Source organism: Pseudophryne corroboree, chromosome 2, assembly GCF_028390025.1.
Source record: "Pseudophryne corroboree isolate aPseCor3 chromosome 2, aPseCor3.hap2, whole genome shotgun sequence".
Classification (NCBI taxonomy): Eukaryota; Metazoa; Chordata; class Amphibia; order Anura; family Myobatrachidae; genus Pseudophryne; species Pseudophryne corroboree.
The window spans coordinates 848,386,634-848,407,584 of record NC_086445.1 but is presented as its reverse complement, the minus strand read 5'-3'; the positions used below and the strand labels follow the sequence as shown (position 1 = coordinate 848,407,584).

General features: G+C 47.8%; 1 protein-coding gene across 2 annotated transcripts in view; it reads left to right on the top strand.

The window, feature by feature from the left end:
• Positions 1–230: 230 nt before the first annotated feature.
• Positions 231–20,951, top strand: part of PIGA (phosphatidylinositol glycan anchor biosynthesis class A) — an 81,723-nt gene continuing 61,002 nt past the window's right edge. Inside the window, exon 1 of one of the 2 annotated variants that reach the window (XM_063955793.1) lies at positions 231–375. The gene's annotated coding sequence lies outside the window, so the exon portion shown is untranslated. Of the gene's footprint in view, positions 384–20,951 lie in introns of both variants that reach the window. The other variant, XM_063955792.1, reaches the window with a different exon arrangement.

The following is a 20,951-nucleotide window of genomic DNA, read 5'->3' as shown; positions in this document are numbered from 1 at the left end:
ATTTAGCCCTATGAAAAAGAAACCTCATGCCAGGAATATATTACTCTCTCCCTCACTACAAGCGCAGAACAAATGTGCTGCATCCTCCCACACTGACAGTGACAGCTGAGCCCATCTGCTCGAGTTTCGAACACCAGTACAGGCCAACACACTGCTGCCCCGCCCCCTGTGCACGCAGGCGCCAGCAGGAGCCCGTGACTAGCCAATCACAAGCGGAACGGTGTAAGGCAAATGCAGAAGCATGTAACATTCTCCAGGGTGTACCCGGAGCTGTGATTGGCCGAAGCTTTGTATAGTGAGTAACCAGGAAGCGCGCGCTGCATGGAGAGGGGTGAGAGTTGGTGTAGTAGGTGGATGCTGGGATCAGCCGCACGGGTGAGCCGGTAAGGGGAATACTGACATTATCCCTGGAACGTTTCATTGTATTCTTCTTTGTATCAGTCACACTGCACAGGGAATGCTTGTTGTTATTCAGGATCTATATACTGCAGCAGCAAAGGTCGTCAGGTGGTTTTTTAATTCATTCCATTGACGTTTGAGACAGTTTCTATGTACGGTAAATTACACAGAGAGAGCTGAGGTTGGTCTCTACAGACTTTCTTTTTTCCTTACAAACATTTACGTTGTCTGCTTTTGTTTATTTGTATTTTTTTTTCTTAAGTTTCCACATACATTCAGTATAACATAGTAATCTGATCCAAATTGAATTAGAAAAAAATAACAAAAACCTTTTTTAAAGAGACATTGTACCCTTATACAGTACTGCACCTTATCACTGGCAATGCTATGCAGATGTACTCCCACAGAGTTGTTGTACTGTACATGTTACTAGACAGCCCCAGGGAAGATGCATGTTTTGATATGGTACTTGTTCTTTATAGGCATGCCACTGCTGTGCCCTCTAACCAGATCACAGCTTCAGACAAGGGTGGCAGTGACAATAGGTTACAGATAGACAGAGGGTTCATGTAATGACAGACAGCAGGGTCAGGGGTTGATATGCTGTGTTTACAGGCAGACAGCGATTTCAGAGGGTTAAAGGCAGCGGGTTTAGGGGATACCGGACGAATAGACAGTGGTTTCAGGCGGAGACACAGGCATGCAACAAGTTCAGTGATGGCAGAGATTCAGTAGTTGGTTCATGGATTTACAGAGAGGCAGTGGGTTCAGGAGTTGGCAGGAATTAAGTTAAGGGGGGGATATTCAATTACCCGCACATACTGTCGGGTGCAAAGTATCGCCAGGGGGGTGGGCTATCTAATTAGCCCCGATAAGCCGGCGCGTGCCGTGGCTTATCTGGGATTTTGTTTCACCTTCCTCCGGCAGGCGAAGCAAAATCCCAGATAACAGTCCGGTTTTCATCTGAAAACGCACAGGTTTCACTGAATCTGTGTTTACGGGTGTAAATGTACTTTTTAACTGACAAGCTAATCGAATAGCCCGACCGCAAAACCTGAAGAAACCGGGGTTTTTTACACCGTATGTATGTTTGAGGCTAATTGAATATCCCTGAAGGTGTGATAGGGAGACTTGTAGGCATCAGGTTCAGGATACTGTCCTTAGGTCAACCTCACTTAAGTTAACACTCAACAGGTCGACCACTATTGGTCGACACCTGGAAAATGTTGACATGAGCATTAGGTCGACATGGCAAAAGTCGACACATGAAAAGGTCGACATGAGGTTTGTTTTCTCATTTTAAAAATAAAACTTTTATACTTTTTCGATCCACGTGGACTTTGATTGGGAATAGTAACCTGTGCCGAGCGCAGCGAGACACCTTGCCCGAAGCATGGCTTGCGAAGCGACCCATGCAAGGGGACACAGTGCACTAATTGGGGTTCCCCGTCACTCTATGAAGAAAATGACACCCCCAAAAATAAAATAAAAACTCATGTCGACCTGCCGACCATGTCGATCTTTTTCAGGTGTTGACCAATAATGGTCGACCTAATGAATGTCAACCTAAATATGGTCAACCCAACAAACCCATACCATCAGGTTACAGGCAGTGAGTCCAAGTGGTAACACAGACTAACAGTAACTTCAGTGGGTAATGGGCATTATGTGCGCTCTTGCACAAAAAAATGGCAAAATATTTTTGGCCTATATCTGTTTGCAAGGTGTGAATTGTATTTTCTCCAGATATAATAATTTTATCATTCAATATAAAGGAGTTTACAGTAAAACACACTTGGTGTAATAAAGCTGAATGCAAGTAGACAATTGCTTGCGCATTGTGTGCACAGAACTAAGACCCTCATTCCGAGTTGATCGCTCGCTAGCTTCTTTTAGCAGCCATGTAAATGCATAGTCGCCGCCCACGGGGAAATGTGTTTTCGCTTTGCAAGAGTGCGAACGCCTGTGCAGCCGAGCGGTACAAAAACATTTTGTGCAAAACAAGACCAGCCTTATTCTGTGGGATAATTGCTGCGACGAAGGTCCCCGGAATTGACGTCAGATACCCGCCCAGCAAATGCATGGACACGCCTGCAGTTTTTCCAAACACTCCCAGAAAGCGATCAACTGACACCCATAAACTCCCACTTCCTGTCAATCTCCTTGCGTTTGGCTGTGCGAATGGAATCGTCGCTAGAAGCATTGCAAAACAACGATGCTCTTTGTACCCGTACGCCACACGTGCGCATTGCGCCCCATACGCATGCATAGTTTTGCCGTTTTTTTAAATGATCGCTACGCAGCGAACAACGGCAGCTAGCGATCAACTCGGAATGAGGACCACAATGTGTATAGGGGTAATTCAGAGTCGATCGCAGCAACAAATTTGTTAGCAGTTGGGCAAAACCAAGTGCACTGCAGGTGGGGCAGATATAACATGTGCAGAGAGAGTTAGATTTGGGCGGGTTATTTTGTTTCTGTGCAGGGTAAATACTGGCTGCTTTATTTTTACACTGCAATTTAGATTTCTCTAACGTCCTAAGTGGATGCTGGGGACTCCGTAAGGACCATGGGGATTAGCTGCTCCGCAGGAGACTGGGCACAACTATAAAGAAAGCTTTTAGACTACTGGTGTGCACTGGCTCCTCCCACTAAGACCCTCCTCCAGACTTCAGTTAGATTCTTGTGCCCGGCTGAGCTGGATGCACACTAGGGGCTCTCCTGAGCACCTAGAAAGAAAGTATATTTAGGTTTTTTATTTTCAGTGAGATCTGCTGGCAACAGACTCACTGCAGCGAGGGACTAAGGGGAGAAGAAGCGAACCTACCTAATAGGTGGTAGTTTGGGCTTCTTAGGCTACTGGACACCATTAGCTCCAGAGGGATCGACCGCAGGACCCGACCTTGGTGTTCGTTCCCGGAGCCGTGCCGCCGTCCCCCTTACAGAGCCAGAAGCACGAAGAAGGTCCGGAAAATCGGCGGCAGAAGACTTCGGTCTTCACCAAGGTAGCGCACAGCACTGCAGCTGTGCGCCATTGCTCCTCATGTACACCTCACACTTCGGTCACTGATGGGTGCAGGGCGCTGGGGGGGGGGGGGGGGGGGGCGCCCTGAGGGCAATAAATAACACCTTGGCTGGCAAAATATACATCATATATAGTCCCAGAGGCTATATAGATGTAAAATTACCCCTGCCAGTATCACAGAAAAAGCGGGAGAAAGTCCGCCGAAAAGGGGGCGGGGCTTCTCACTCAGCACACTGGCGCCATTTTTCCCTCACAGTTCCGCTGGAAGGAAGCTCCCTGGCTCTCCCCTGCAGTCTGAGAATACTACAGAAGGGTAAAAAAGAGAGGGGGGGCACTAAATTTAGGCGCAGTATAGATATATATATGTAATATATATGAAAAAGCAGCTATAGGGAAAACACTCATTGATAGTGGGATCCCAGTGTTATATAGCACTCTGGTGTGTGCTGGCATACTCTCTCTCTGTCTCTCCAAAGGGCTTTGTGGGGTCCTGTCCTCTGTCAGAGCATTCCCTGTGTGTTTGTGGTGTGTCGGTACGGCTGTGTCGACATGTTTGATGAGGAGGCTTATGTGGAGGCGGAGCAGATGCCTGTAAATGTGATGTCACCCCCTGTGGGGTCGACACCTGAGTGGATGGTGCTGTGGAAGGAATTACGTGATAGTGTCGACTCCTTACATAAAAGGTTTGACGACATACCTAATGTGGGACAGCCGGCTTCTCAGCCTGTGCCTGCCCAGGCGTCTCAAAAACCATCAGGGGCTCTAAAACGCCCGCTACCTCAGATGGTTGACACAGATGTCGACACGGATACTGACTCCAGTGTCGACGACGAAGAGACTAATGTAACTTCCAGTAGGGCCACACGTTACATGATTGAGGCAATGAAAAATGTGTTGCACATTTCTGATGTTACCCCCGGTACCACAAAAAAGGGTATAATGTTTGGAGAGAAAAAACTACCAGTAGCTTTTCCTCCATCTGAAGAGTTAAATGAAGTGTGTGAAGAAGCGTGGGCTTCCCCTGATAAAAAGATGGTAATTTCTAAGAGGTTACTAATGGCGTACCCTTTCCCGCCAGAGGATAGGTCACGCTGGGAAACATCCCCTAGGGTGGATAAAGCGCTCACACGCTTGTCAAAGAAGGTGGCACTACCGTCTCCGGATACGGCCGCTTTGAAGGAATCTGCTGATAGAAAGCAGGAGGCTATCCTGAAATATATATATATATATATATATATATATATATATATATATATATATATATATATATATATATATATATATATATATATATATATATATATATATATATATATATATATATATATATACACACACACACACACACAGGTGTGATACTGAGACCGGCTATAGCTTCAGCCTGGATGTGCAGCGCTGCTGCTGCGTGGTCAGATTCCCTGTCAGAAAATATAGATACCCTAGACAGGGACACTATTTTGCTAAACGTAGAGCATATAAAAGACGCACTTTTATACATGAGGGATGCACAGAGGGATATTTGCCGGCTGGCATCCAAAATTAGTGCAATGTCCATTTCTGCCAGGAGAGGGTTATGGACTCGGCAGTGGACAGGTGATGCAGATTCCAAACGACACACGGAAGTTCTGCCTTATAAGGGTGAGGAATTGTTCGGGGATGGTCTCTCGGACCTCGTTTCCACAGCAACAGCTGGGAAGTCTACATTTTTACCCCATGTTCCCTCACAACCAATAGGGGCAAGCGGGTTAAAGGCGTGTCCTTTCTGCCCAGAGGCAGGGGTAGAGGGAAAAAGCTGCAGCATACAGCCAGTTCCCAGGAGCAAAAGTCCTCCCCCGCTTCCTCTAAGTCCACAGCATGACGCTGGGGCTCCACAGGCGGAGCCAGGTACGGTGGGGGCCCGTCTCAAAAATTTCAGCAATCAGTGGGCTCGCTCACGGGTGGATCCCTGGATCCTTCAAATAGTATCTCACGGGTACAAACTGGAATTCGAGACGTCTCCCCCCCGCCGTTTCCTCAAATCTGCCTTGCCAACCACTCCCTCAGGCAGGGAGGCAGTGTTACAGGCAATTCAAAAGCTGTATTCACAACAAGTGATAGTAAAGGTGCCCCTACTTCAACAAGGAAGGGGTTACTATTCCACAATGTTTGTGGTACCGAAACCGGACGGTTCGGTGAGACCCATTTTAAATTTGAAATCCTTGAACACATATATAAAAAAATTCAAGTTCAAGATGGAATCGCTCAGGGCGGTTATTGCAAGCCTGGACGAGGGAGATTACATGGTATCGCTGGACATCAAGGATGCTTACCTACATGTCCCCATTTACCATCCTCACCAGGAGTACCTCAGGTTTGTGGTACAAGATTGTCATTACCAATTCCAGACGTTGCCGTTCGGTCTCTCCACGGCTCCGAGGGTCTTTACCAAGGTAATGGCGGAAATGATGATACTCCTTCGAAGGAAGGGAGTTTTAATTATCCCGTACTTGGACGATCTCCTGATAAAGGCGAGGTCCAGAGAGCAGTTGTTGGTAGGGGTAGCACTATCTCGGGAAGTGCTACAACCGCACGGCTGGATTCTAAACATTCCAAAGTCACAGCTGGTCCCTACGGCACGCCTGCTGTTCCTAGGGATGGTTCTGGACACAGAACAGAGAAAAGTGTTTCTCCCGGAGGAGAAGGCCAAGGAGCTGTCATCTCTAGTCAGAGGCCTCCTAAAACCAAAACAGGTGTCGGTGCATCACTGCACGCGGATCCTGGGAAAAATGGTAGCTTCCTACGAAGCGATTCCATTTGGCAGGTTTCATGCAAGAACCTTTCAGTGGGACCTGTTGGACAAGTGGTCCGGATCGCATCTTCAGATGCATCGTCTGATAACCCTGTCTCCAAGGACAAGGGTGTCTCTGCTGTGGTAGCTGCAGAGTGCTCATCTTCAAGAGGGCCGCAGATTCGGCATACAGGACTGGGTCCTGGTGACCACGGATGCCAGCCTTCGAGGCTGGGGAGCAGTCACACAGGGAAGAAACTTCCAAGGACTATGGTCAAGTCAGGAGACTTCCCTGCACATAAATATTCTGGAACTAAGGGCCATTTACAATGCCCTAAGTCAGGCAAAACCCCTGCTTCAAAACCAGCTGGTACTGATCCAGTCAGACAACATCACGGCGGTCGCCCATGTAAATCGACAGGGCGGCACGAGAAGCAGGACGGCGATGGCAGAAGCCACAAGGATTCTCCGATGGGCGGAAAATCACGTGTTAGCACTGTCAGCAGTGTTCATTCCGGGAGTGGACAACTGGGAAGCAGACTTCCTCAGCAGGCACGACCTCCACCCGGGAGAGTGGGGACTTCATCCAGAAGTCTTTCAAATGATTGTAAACCAGTGGGAAAAACCACAGGTGGACATGATGGCGTCCCGCCTAAACAAAAAGCTAGAAAAATATTGCGCCAGGTCAAGAGACCCGCAGGCGATAGCTGTGGACGCTCTGGTAACACCGTGGGTGTACCGATCGGTTTATGTGTTCCCTCCTCTTCCTCTCATACCAAAGGTACTGAGGATAATAAGGAGAAGAGGAGTAAGAACTATACTCATTGTTCCGGATTGGCCAAGAAGAGCGTGGTATCCGGAACTTCAAGAAATGATGTCAGAGGACCCATGGCCTCTACTGCTCAGACAGGACCTGCTGCAGCAGGGGCCCTGTCTGTTCCAAGACTTACCGCGGCTGCGTTTGACGGCATGGCGGTTGAAAACCGGATCCTGAAGGAAAAGGGCATTCCGGAGGAAGTCATTCCTACGCTGATAAAAGCTAGGAAAGAAGTAACCGCGAACCATTATCACCGCATATGGCGAAAATATGTTGCGTGGTGTGAGGCCAGGAAGGCCCCTACGGAAGAATTTCAGCTGGGCCGAATTTCAGCTGGGCCAAAGAGAATTGGCTTCACTACCTGAAGTTCAGACTTTTGTTAAGGGAGTGCTGCATATTCAGCCCCCTTTTGTGCCTCAAGTGGCACCTTGGGATCTCAACGTGGTGTAGGATTTCCTAAAGTCACATTGGTTTGAGCCACTGAAAACCGTGGATTTGAAATATCTCACGTGGAAAGTGGTCATGTTGTTGGCCTTGGCTTCGGCCGGGCGTGTTTCAGAATTGGCGGCTTTGTCATGTAAAAGCCCTTATCTGATTTTCCATATGGATAGGGCAGAATTGAGGACTCGTCCCCAGTTTCTCCCCAAAGTGGTATCGGCTTTTCATCTGAACCAACCTATCGTGGTGCCTGCGGCTACAAATGACTTGGAGGCTTCCAAGTTGTTGGATGTAGTCAGGGCCCTAAAAATTTATGTTTCCAGGACAGCTGGAGTCAGGAAGACTGACTCGCTCTTTATCCTGTATGCGCCCAACAAGTTGGGTGCACCTGCTTCTAAGCAGACTATTGCTCGCTGGATCTGTAGTACGATTCAGCTTGCACATTCTGCGGCTGGACTGCCGCATCCTAAATCAGTGAAAGCCCATTCCACGAGGAAAGTGGGCTCTTCTTGGGCGGCTGCCCGAGGGGTCTCAGCTCTTCAACTTTGCCGAGCTGCTACTTGGTCAGGGGCAAACACGTTTGCAAAATTCTACAAATTTGATACCCTGGCTGAGGAGGACCTTGAGTTCTCTCATTCGGTGCTGCAGAGTCATCCGCACTCTCCCGCCCGTTTGGGAGCTTTGTTATAATCCCCATGGTCCTTACGGAGTCCCCAGCATCCACTTAGGACGTTAGAGAAAATAAGAATTTACTCACCGGTAATTCTATTTCTCATAGTCCGTAGTGGATGCTGGGCGCCCATCCCAAGTGCGGATTGTCTGCAATACTTGTATATAGTTATTGCTTAACTAAAGGGTTATTGTTGAGCTATCTGTTGAGAGGCTCAGTTGTTATCATGCTGTTAACTGGGTATTGTATCACGAGTTATACGGTGTGGCTGCTATGAGTCTTACCCGGGATTCAAAATTCTTCCTAATTGTGTCAGCTCTTCCGGGCACAGTATCCTAACTGAGGTCTGGAGGAGGGTCTTAGTGGGAGGAGCCAGTGCACACCAGTAGTCTAAAAGCTTTCTTTATAGTTGTGCCCAGACTCCTGCGGAGCCGCTAATCCCCATGGTCCTTACGGAGTCCCCAGCATCCACTACGGACTATGAGAAATAGAATTACCGGTGAGTAAATTCTTATTTTCAGTTTGAACACACCCCACCCAAATCTAACACTCTTTGCACATGTTATATCTGCCCCCCCTCCCTGCAGTGCACATGGTTTTGCCCAACTGCTAACAAATTTTTTGCTGCGATCAACTCTGAATTAGGCTCATATTCACGTGCAGTCAGCGGAGTCAGAGCTTTAGTCCTAAATGGAGATAAGATTGAAATGTGTCCGAAGCTGCATCGCCTGTATTTCTGTACCATTGGTTCTGCACTATGCGCAAAGTGAAAACACTTCAATTGTGATACAGTAGATTTTCAAACAGTCCTTCTGCTTTTTGCACTGTGCCCACTGGATATCGGGCTGGCAATTTGTCAGTGTGCATGTTTATGGAGAGACTGATGTAGATGCAATAGTATAGTTATGGATAAATGTGTTCTTGATAATTATTTGGTAAATCCATTTTCTCTGACGTCCTAGTGGATGCTGGGGACTCCGTAAGGACCATGGGGAATAGCGGCTCCGCAGGAGACTGGGCACAAAAGTAAAGCTTTAGAACTACCTGGTGTGCACTGGCTCCTCCCCCTATGACCCTCCTCCAAGCCTCGGTTAGATTTTTGTGCCCGAATGAGAAGGGTGCACACTAGGTGGCTCTCCTGAGCTGCTTAGTGAAAAGTTTAGTTTTAGGTTTTTTATGTTCAGTGAGACCTGCTGGCAACAGGCTCACTGCATCGAGGGACTAAGGGGAGAAGAAGCGAACTCACCTGCGTGCAGAGTGGATTGGGCTTCTTAGGCTACTGGACATTAGCTCCAGAGGGACCGATCACAGGCCCAGCCATGGATAGGTCCCAGAGCCGCGCTGCCGGCCCCCTTACAGAGCCAGAAGAGGTCCGGAAAGTCGGCGGCAGAAGACGTCCTGTCTTCAACAAGGTAGCGCACAGCACTGCAGCTGTGCGCCATTGCTCTCAGCACACTTCACACTCCGGTCACTGAGGGTGCAGGGCGCTGGGGGGGGGCCCTGAGACGCAATAAAAACACCTTGGATGGCAAAAAAATGCATCACATATAGCTCCTGGGCTATATGGATGAATTTAACCCCTGCCAGAATACACAGAAAAACGGGAGATAAGGCCGCCGAGAAGGGGGCGGAGCCTATCTCCTCAGCACACTGGCGCCATTTTCCCTCACAGCTCCGTTGGAGGGAAGCTCCCTGGCTCTCCCCTGCAGTCACTACACTACAGAAAGGGTTAAAAAAGAGAGGGGGGCACTAATTACGCGCAGTATTAAAAATACAGCAGCTATAAGGGGAAAAACACTTATATAAGGTTATCCATGTGTATATATATAGCGCTCTGGTGTGTGCTGGCAAACTCTCCCTCTGTCTCCCCAAAGGGCTAGTGGGGTCCTGTCCTCTATCAGAGCATTCCCTGTGTGTGTGCTGTGTGTCGGTACGTTTGTGTCGACATGTATGAGGAGAAAAATGATGTGGAGACGGAGCAGATTGCCTGTAATAGTGATGTCACCCCCTAGGGGGTCGACACCTGAGTGGATGAACTGTTGGAAGGAATTACGTGACAGTGTCAGCTCTGTATAAAAGACAGTGGTTGACATGAGACAGCCGGCTACTCAGCTTGTGCCTGTCCAGACGTCTCATAGGCCGTCAGGGGCTCTAAAGCGCCCGTTACCTCAGATGGCAGATATAGACGCCGACACGGATACTGACTCCAGTGTCGAAGGTGAAGAGACAAATGTGACTTCCAGTAGGGCCACACGTTACATGATTGAGGCAATGAAAAATGTTTTACACATTTCTGATAATACGAGTACCACCAAAAAGGGGTATTATGTTCGGTGAGGAAAAACTACCTGTAGTTTTCCTGAATCTGAGAAATTAAATGAGGTGTGTGATGATGCGTGGTTTTCCCCCGATAACAACTGATAATTTCTAAAATGTTATTGGCATTATATCCTTTCCCGCCAGAGGTTAGGGTGCGTTGGGAAACACCCCCTAGGGTGGATAAAGCGCTCACACGCTTGTAAGAACAAGGGCTCTACCCTCTCCTGAGATGGCCGCCCTTAAGGATCCTGCTGATAGAAAGCAGGAGGGTATCCTAAAATGTATTTACACACATACTGGTGTTATACTGCGACCAGCAATCGCCTCAGCCTGGATGTGCAGTGCTGGGTTGGCGTGGTCGGATTCCCTGACTGAAAATATTGATACCCTAGATAGGGACAGTATATTATTGCCTATAGAGCATTTAAAAGATGCATTTCTATATATGCGTGATGCACAGCGGAATATTTGCCGACTGGCATCAAGTCTAAGTGCGTTGTCCATTTCTGCCAGTAGAGGGTTATGGACACGACAGTGGTCAGGTGATGCGGATTCCAAACGGCATTTGGAAGTATTGCCTTATTAAGGGGAGGAGTTATTTGGGGTCGGTCTTTCAGACCTGGTGGCCACGGCAACAGCTGGGAAATCCACGTTTGTACCCCAGGTCGCCTCTAAACATAAGAAGACGCCGTATTATCAGGCGCAGTCTTTTCGTGGGCAAGCGGGCAAAAGGTTCCTCATTTCTGCCCCGTGACAGAGGGAGAGGAAAAAGGCTGCAGAAATCAGCCAGTTCCCAGGAACAGAAGCCCTCTCCCGCCTCTGCCAAGCCCTCAGTATGACGCTGGGGCTTTACAAGCAGAATCAGGCACGGTGGGGGCCCGTCTCAATGAATTTCAGCGTGCAGTGGGCTCACTCGCAAGTAGACCCCTGGATCCTTCAGGTGATATCTCAGGGGTACAAATTGGAATTCGAGACGTCTCCCCCTCGCCGTTTCCTAAAGTCGGCTTTACCGATGTCTCCTTCTGACAGGGAGGCAGTTTTGGAAGCCATTCACAAGCTGTATTCCCAGCAGGTGATAATCAAGGTACCCCTCCTGCAACAGGGAACGGGGTATTATTCCACACTGTTGTGGTACCGAAGCCGGACGGCTCGGCGAGACCGATTCTAAATCTAAAATCTTGAACACTTACATACGGAGGTTCAAATTCAAGATTGAGTCACTCAGAGCAGTGATTGCGAACCTGGAAGAAGGGGACTACATGATGTCTCGGGACATCAAGGATGCTTACCTTCATGTCCCAATTTACCCTTCTCACCAAGGGTACCTCAGGTTTGTGGTACAGAACTGTCACTATCAGTTTCAGACGCTGCCGTATGGATGGTCCACGGCACCCCGGGTCTTTACCAAGGTAATGGCCGAAATGATGATACTCCTTCGAAGGAAGGGAATTTTAGTTATCCCTTACTTGGACGATTCCCTGATAAGGGTAAGATCCAGGGAACAGTTGGAGGTCGGTGTAGCACTATCTCAGGTAGTGTTGCGGCAGCACGATTGGATTCTCAATATTCCAAAATCGCAGCTGATTCCGACGACTCGTCGTTTGTTCCTAGGGATGATCCTGGACACAGTCCAGAAAAAGGTGTTTCTCCCGGAGGAGAAAGTCAGGGAGTTATCCGAGCTAGTCGGGAACCTCCTATAACCGAGCCAAGTCTCAGTAAATCAATGAAAGGGTTCTGGGAAAAATGGTGGCTTCCTACGAAGCAATCCCATTCGGCAGATTCCACGCAAGAACTTTCCAGTGGGACCTGCTGGACAAATGGTCCGGGTCGCATCTTCAGATGCATCAGCGGATAACCCTGTCACCAAGCACAAGGGTGTCTCTCCTGTGGTGGTTGCAGAGTGCTCATCTTCTAGAGGGTCGCAGATTCGACATTCAGGACTGGGTCCTGGTGACCACGGATGCCAGCCTGCGAGGCTGGGGAGCAGTCACACAGGGAAGGAATTTCCAGAGCTTATGGTCAAGCCTGGAGACATCACTTCACATAAATATCCTGAAGCTAAGGGCCATTTACAATGCTCTAAGCTCAGCAAGACCTCTGCTTCAAGGTCACCCGGAGTTGATCCATTCGGACAACATCACGGCAGTCACCCACGTAAACAGACAGGGTGACACAAGAAGCAGGAGGGCAATGGCAGAAGCTGCAAGGATTCTTCGCTGGGCGGAAAATCATGTGATAGCACTGTCAGCAAGTGGGGACTTCACCCAGAAGTCTTCCACATGTTTATAAAACTCGACAAGTATTGCGCCGGGTCAAGGGACCCTCCGGCAATAGCTGTAGACGCTCTGGTAACACCGTGGGTGTACCAGTCAGTGTATGTGTTCCCTCCTCTGCCTCTCATACCCAAGGTACTGAGAATTATAAGATGGAGAGGAGTAAGCACTATATTCGGGCTCCGGATTGGCCAAGAAGGACTTGGTAACCGGAACTTCAAGAGATGCTCACGGAGGATCCGTGGCCTCTACCTCTAAGAAGGGACCTGCTCCAGCAAGGACCCTGTCTGTTCCAAGACTTACCGCGACTGCGTTTGACGGCATGGCGGTTGAACGCCGGATCCTGAAGGAGAAAGGCATTCCGGATGAAGTCATTCCTATCCTGATCAAAGCCAGAAAAGATATAACCGAAAAACATTATCACCGCATTTGGCGAAAATATGTTGTGTGGTGCGAGGCCAGTAAGGCCCCGACGGAGGAATTTTCAACTAGGTCGATTCCTACATTTCCTGCAAACAGGAGTGTCTATGGGCCTGAAATGGGGGTCCATTAAGGTTCAAATTTCGGCCCTGTCAATTTTCTTCCAAAAAGAACTAGCTTCAGTCCCTGAAGTTCAGACGTTTGTGAAAGGGGTACTGTATATACAGCCTCCTTTTGTGCCTCCAGTGGCACCTTGGGATCTAAATGTAGTTTTTGGGTTCCAAAAGTCACATTGGTTTGAACCACTTAAATATGTGGAGTTAAAATATCTCACATGGAAAGTGGTCATGCTGTTGGCCCTGGCCTGGGCCAGGTGCGTGTCAGAATTGGCGGCTTTATCCTGTAAAAGCCCTCATCTGATTTTCCATTCGGACAGGGCGGAATTGAGGACTTGTCCTCAGTTTCTCCCTAAGGTGGTTTTCAGCGTTTCACCTGAATCAACCTATTGTGGTGCCTGCGGCTACTAGGGACTTGGAGGACTCCAAGTTGCTAGACGTTGTCAGGGCCCTGGAAATATAGGTTTCCAGGACGGCTGGAGTCAGAAAATCTGACTCGTTGTTTATTCTGTATGCACCCAACAAGCCTGGGTGCTCCTGCTTCTAAGCAGACTATTGCTCGTTGGATTTGTAGTACAATTCAGCTTGCACATTCTGTGGCAGGCCTGCCACAGACAAAATCTGTAAAAGCCCATTCCACAAGGAAGGTGGGCTCATCTTGGGCGGCTGCCCGAGGGGTCTCGGCTTTACAACTTTGCCGAGCAGCTACTTGGTCAGGAGCAAATACGTTTGTAAAATTCTACAAATTTGATACCCTGGCTGAGGAGGACCTGGAGTTCTCTCATTTGGTGCTGCAGAGTCATCCGCACTCTCCCGCCCGTTTGGGAGCTTTGGTATAATCCCCATGGTCCTTACAGAGTCCCCAGCATCCACTAGGACGTCAGAGAAAATAAGAATTTACTTACCGATAATTCTATTTCTCGTAGTCCGTAGTGGATGCTGGGCGCCCATCCCAAGTGCGGATTGTCTGCAATACTGGTACATAGTTATTGTTACCAAAAAAATCGGGTTATTGCTGTAGTGAGCCATCTTTTCTAGAGGCTCCTCTGTTATCATGCTGTTAACTGGGTTTAGATCACAAGTTATATGGTGTGGCTGGTATGAGTCTTACCCGGGATTCAAAATCCTTCCTTATTGTGTACGCTCGTCCGGGCACAGTATCCTAACTGAGGCTTGGAGGAGGGTCATAGGGGGAGGAGCCAGTGCACACCAGGTAGTTCTAAAGCTTTACTTTTGTGCCCAGTCTCCTGCGGAGCCGCTATTCCCCATGGTCCTTACGGAGTCCCCAGCATCCACTACGGACTACGAGAAATAGAATTATCGGTAAGTAAATTCTTATTATCGCTTTTGCAAAGTAATCAGGTCCCTGGAATGACAGATGGAAAGACTGAACACCTCAGGCCCTGCTGTATCTCATACTATGCAGCTTTATTCAGTTTCTTCATGTAGGCCAGTTTGTGTTGGTTTGTTTTTGTTTTTTAGCTATGAACCTCTATCAAAATATCTAATTAACGTAAGGTTACTAGGCTTAAATAAAGTTACAATTGTGCATTTTATATTATTCATGGGTGTGGTATTGAAGGTCGACAGTGTCTAGGTCAACCACTATTAGTCGACAGTAACTAGGTCAACAGGGTCTGTAGGTCGACATAGCCTAGGTCAACAGGTCGACATGAGGTGTGTTTTTTTTTTTAATATATATAATTTTTTAGTTTTGTTTTCTCCGTACAGTGACCGGGAACCCCAATTAGTGCACCGTGTCCCCTTGCACTTCGGGCAAGGTGTCTCGCTGCGCTCGGCACAGGTTACTATTCCCAATCCTAGTCTGCGTGGATCGTAAAGTATGAAAAAGTTTAAAAAAATGAGGAAGAAATGTGAAAAACCCATGTCGACCTAGAGACCCTGTCGACCTAGTTACTGTAAACCGAGAGACCGGATAACATTATTCAGACACTAGTAGTGTTTTATTCTAGCACCTTTCAAAATCCAAACAGTTACTTTTTCCTGTCTGTGGTGTTACTCTCTGCTGTGGTGTTCCTGGCACAATGTGGTTTGCACTGAGATATAGATCAGAGTGTGCTAGAAGCACCACAGCAGAGACTGACACACCAGGCAGGAAAGAGGAACTGAATAGGTTTTGAAAGGTGCAGGGTGCTAGAACGAACACTACAGTAGGTATGTACTTACCTGGAAGTATAAATTACAATTACCATATTCATCCAAAAACACTATACTATGTAAATTCAGCCACATAATTTCTAGTTAATGTGCCAATAGGTGAGTGGTGAAAATTAATAGCCTGCGAGCTGCAGGCTGTGCATGACTTTGGGCCTAATTCAGGTTTGTATGCAATGGTCGAAGCTTATGCAATGCACATGCATGAGGGTGCCGCTGTGTCCTCGCTCGCCCTTAAACCTTTTCTTAGAGTGATTGACGGTAATACCCCTTTCACACCAGAAATGCAGGAGCAAATCCCGGGAATTCTGCCACGGGCTCATGCAGGGACATTCCCAGGTTGGCACCTTTCACACCAGCATTTTTTGCCGGAACATCCCGGGTCTGCACCTTTCATACTGAACCCGGGATGGCCCTGCATTTTCTGAAAATGGGCGTCTCCGAAAAGACACAAGACCAGGAAGTGCCCTGAATAGCCAATCAGCATCAGTATAGGCAACCCGGGAAGGTGGGACATGTCCCTGCACCATTCACACTGTCCAGGGATCATCCCGAGACCAACCCTGGTCGATTGCAGGGTTGAAATGCGGGGACAGAAAACCCGGGTTTTTGTCCCTGTACCCTTTCACACCAAGAAATTTCCCGGGTTGATGCGCGTTCATGTGTTTTAACCCGGGAAATTTATGGCAGTGTGAAAGGGGTATTAGTGGCCGCATGCTGGTGGTAATGGGGAGTTTAAGGGGAGTGGTTGGGTATACGCCATTTCTCCGGCAGGGTCCACAGGTTATCCACAGGATAACAATGGGATATGATGGAGCGACAGCGGATTGGCACCAAACGATCTCAAGCTTTCAGTCCTCCCAGGATGCAATGGGCCCATCCATATATCCCCGCCCACTGGCTCAGGCAAATCAGTTTTTTTGTTTGTTGCGGCAGGATCCGGACCATGGTCAGAGGGCTGCTGTTCTTGGCAGCCCTAAGCTTTCTTATTTTATTTTTATAGTCTCACTATGTTTTTGAGCGATACGCATATTGGAAAGAGTCACTCCAACAACTCTCCGCCAGGTCGCAACAATGCTTACCTATGTGTACAGTGCTGTCTTGACGGGCGTCTGTGTCGGATATACTAGCAGGTCCAGCAGACGTTACCAGGCTGTGGCCGGAGCACAGGGAGAAGGTAAGGCATCGGTTCCACGTAGTCGGGGAATTTGGACACAGCCGCACTGTATTGGGAGGAGTCTACCAAGCAGTAGCTGACGCGCCGCCACCACGGGTGCTCCAGCGCTAGGCCTTAGGGAGCATAAGGCACCAGGATTAGTATGAGGCTGCGATCCCTAGGGTTGATGTCAGCGGTGGGGAGTTAGACGCTCTCCTGGTCGCCCCTCCCCCCAGTTCATAACCAGTTTCCGTGAGTTTCCCGCCATGGACTGTTGCCTCACTTACATCTCAGACGCTACCACGAGGAGTCTCGTTCTCAGCATAGGCCGCTGCGTCTGTGTTCACTAAACGCTACCGCGAGAAGACCCGGTCGCAGTACAGGTGTCTGTATGACCGGTGCGTCTGTGTCCACTTAGAGTTCCCGGAGCGACAGTGTACACTAGTAGTGTCTGGATCCACTCAGCGTTCGCTAACGTATTGATCGATCTTGGAAGTGAGGTGAGTCTCCCTGTATCCCACTCTACTGAGTACGGGTTATACAGCACTAAATTTCTATCTACTTTATCAGTATGAATAGTTAAGTTTAAGTGTCTATTGCATATGAGTCTGTGTACATTACTGTGGTTTTCTTCGCATTGCGTCTGAATACTCAAGATCTGTTTAAAACAGAATTTGGTTATATGTACTCCTACATACTTTACAATGTGTTTGTAGTTGATTATGTGCTCATATGACTAATATATAACATGTGACTGACTGCTAGTGTGATTGCTGACTTTATATATGTTTGTCAGTTGCTTCTTCTGGTCCTTAATGCTGGTGCATGGGTAGGGTCAGATTGATATCACTTTAGAAGGTTAAAGTGATTACAGTCACAAATTGTATAGTACACTGTTAAATTGCTTTATCATGTCTAAGAACGGCAAAGGTGACGAGGGTACACTCACAGTAACATCAACACTCATATCATGTTTGTCTTGCAAAACTGTATTATCCTCTCAGGATCTGGTACAGGATGGTTGGTGTGCAAATTGTTTTGCGTTTCAGCAGATTACAAGGCAGATCCCTGTTCAATGTCAGGTACAGATAGATCCACCTTTGGCGATGTTTGTACAGACCTTGTCCAGTATAGCTGAACGGGTAATTCCTACAGCTTCGCTACCAGGAATGGGGTACACTAATAACCCATACATGCAGCTCCCTACCTATGGTATACCATTTCCCTCACCAGCTTCTCCAAAGAGGCAAGCTGATAAACCAAGTGTAAGTAAACCGTCAACTTCACAGGTTACACAGGATAATTAATCGGACGATGAAAGCTCTATATACCCTACTTCGGCATACGAAGAACAAGTAGAACGTCTCGGCTGAGTTAATTAGAGCAACAAAAGCCATTCTATGCTTAGAGGATTCAGCAGAGCCTGTGTTAAAAGCCAAGGCACCGGTGTTTAAACGGCCCAAAGTAGGTAAGACTGAGTTTCCAGGGTCAGAACAGCTAACGGAAATCATGGAGGAGGCTTGGGCTACACCCAGTAAAAAATATAGAATTCCCAAAAAATGGGATTCCAATTATCCTTTTCCAGCTGGGGACTGTTTAAAATGGGAAATGGCTCCCAAAGTAGATACGCATGTCATTCGATTAGTGCGAAAATCTATATTGCCTTTGCAATCAACATTATTGGATGATGTCACGGATAGAAGAGTGGATGGTTTTCTGAAAACCATATTTTCTCTGGGGCAGTCATAAGGCCAGCCATGGCTTGGATGGATAGAGGTACTAGAAGATGGTCTTTCAGCACCTTCAAGGGAGCAAGAATCCTATATAGCTCATATAAAACAGGCTGCAATATTCTTGGAAGAGCAGCATTAGATATGGGTAATATCGCCTCCAGGGCATCAGCTTCAACAATAGCTGCTCGCAGAGCAGTTTGGTTACGTGCATGGAAAGCTGATTCAGAATCTAAGAAGGTTCTGGAATCTTTGCCTTTTACGGGAAGTATTCTGTTTGGTAAAGAATTGACAGATATTCTGGAGTCAGAAGCAGACTCCAAAAAGGTAAAATTTCCTTCCACATATAACCTCAAACGTAGGGGTCCTGCTTTTCTGCCCTTTGGGTCACAAGGAAAAGCAAAAGGAAAAAGTGATCGTAAGCAGCCGCAATATAATAAATTTGGTAAGGCAAAAAAGCAATGGGCTACCAGAACGGCAGCATCCAAACCAGAGAATAAGCCGTCAGCCTGATGGTGCGGGCCTCCTCCTGGGGGACCCCATGGTTGGGGGCCGACTTCTTCAGTTTTCACAGATATGGCATCAGTCTACAACAGATGCCTGGGTGCAAGAAGTGGTATCTCTAGGTTATGTTTTTCCCTTGAAGAAGCATTCTCCTCGAAGGCTGGTGCAGAAGAACCTATCTCAGGTAGAGATGAAGGCCAGTGCTTTGCAAGAAGCCGTTCAGAAATTGCTTCAGTCAGGAGTAATCATTCCAGTACCTCCTGCACAACGGGGACAGGGGTTATACTCCAACCTGTTTTTGGTTCAGAAGTCAAATGGTCATTCCGGCCAATTCTCAATCTCAAAATGCTGAACAAATACATTTGGGTCCCACGGTTTAACATGGAGACGTTACGCTCCATAGTTTTGGCCATGGAACCAGGGGATTATATGGTATCCCTGGATATTCAGGATGCTTACCTACATGTTCCTATAGCACTTTCCCATCAGTGCTATCTCAGGTTCGCTATCCTCCAGCAGCATTTTCAGTTCCAGGTATTACCGTTTGGGTTAGCTAGGGCACCCAGAGTATTTACCAAAATCATTGTGGTTATGGCAGCTTATCTTCGCAAGCAGGGGATAAGAATTTTTCCATACCTCAACGACCTGTTAATTCTAGCACAATCACTGGAAATGCTATTGGACCATCTCCAACAGACAGTAACATGTCTGCAGAGGCACGGATTGCTCATAAATCGGGCAAAATCGTCTCTAGTTCCATCACAACGGATGACTCACTTGGGGGCTGTACTGGATTTGAGTCTGCAGAAAATATTTTTACCTCTGGACAAGATAGCCAAGGTACAGTCAAGGACTCGGGCGTTGTTACACAGTCAAACAATATCCATCCACGCAGCGATGCGACTGTTGGGTTTGATGGTGTCAACATTCGACATGGTGGAGTATGCACAATTCCACTCAAGACCTCTGCAGCGTCTGATACTGGCCAGATGGAATGGAGTACATCAGACAATAAAGAAACAGACTATGGTACTTTCACACAAGGTAAGAAAGTCATTAGCCTGGTGGCTACTGGCATCCCATCTAGACAGAGAGACCCTTTTGGATATCAGATTGGGAGATCCTGACAACAGATGCCAGTCTTCAGGGCTGACGAGCAGTGTCCGGAAGAATATGGTTCCAGGAACAATGGAACACAGAAGAAAGTCACCTGCCAATAAATCTGTTAGAACTTTGGGCCATATACATGGCACTGATTCAGGCAAAGGACACTCTCTTCAAGGAAGACCAATCCAGATCCGCTCAGACAATGTAACAGCGGTAGTATACCTCAACCATCGGGGAGGAACGCGCAGTCAAACAGCAATGAAGGAGGTAAGTCACATACTAAAATGGGCAGAACTCCATCTTCCAGCATTGTCCGCAGTATTCGTTCTGGAAGTCCTAAACTGGGAAGCGGACTTTCTCAGTCAACACGCCATTCAGGCAACGAATGGGCTCTACACCCAGAGGTCTTTCAGGCTCTAGTAGACAAGTGGGGATTGCCAGAGAGAGCTCTCTTGGCGTCCCGTCTGAACAACAAAGTACCCGTATACAGGTCAGGAACAACGGATCCCGGAGCGATCTTTGCGGACTCCCTGTCAGTGAAATGGGACTTTCTTCTGGCGTATCTGTTTCCTTCGATCATCCTGCTATCCAGGGTGGTGAGGAAGATAAAAGAAGCAAAAGGTGCCGTGATTCTAATAGCTCCGGCTTGGCCCAGAAGGCATTGGTACACAGATCTGCAGAGAATGTCGATGGATGCTCCACTTCGTCTTCCTCAATGTCCAGATCTGCTAATGCAGGGTCCTTGTTCTCACAGGCATCTGGATCGACTATCGTTGACGGCGTGGCTCTTGAAACCTCTGTCCTGAAGTCAAGAGGATGCTCACAACAGGTAATTCAAACAATGGTCATAGCAAGGAAACCCTCCTCAGCTCGCATTTATCACCGAATATGGCAGGCCTATATTCATCGGTGCAGTGAAACCCAAAATCTTTTCAAATTTCTAAGGTCTTAGATTTCCTTCAGGCGGGAATGGATAAAGGTTTGAAGGTGGTTTCCTTGAGAGTACAAGTATCAGCATTGACTGTATGGTTCCCA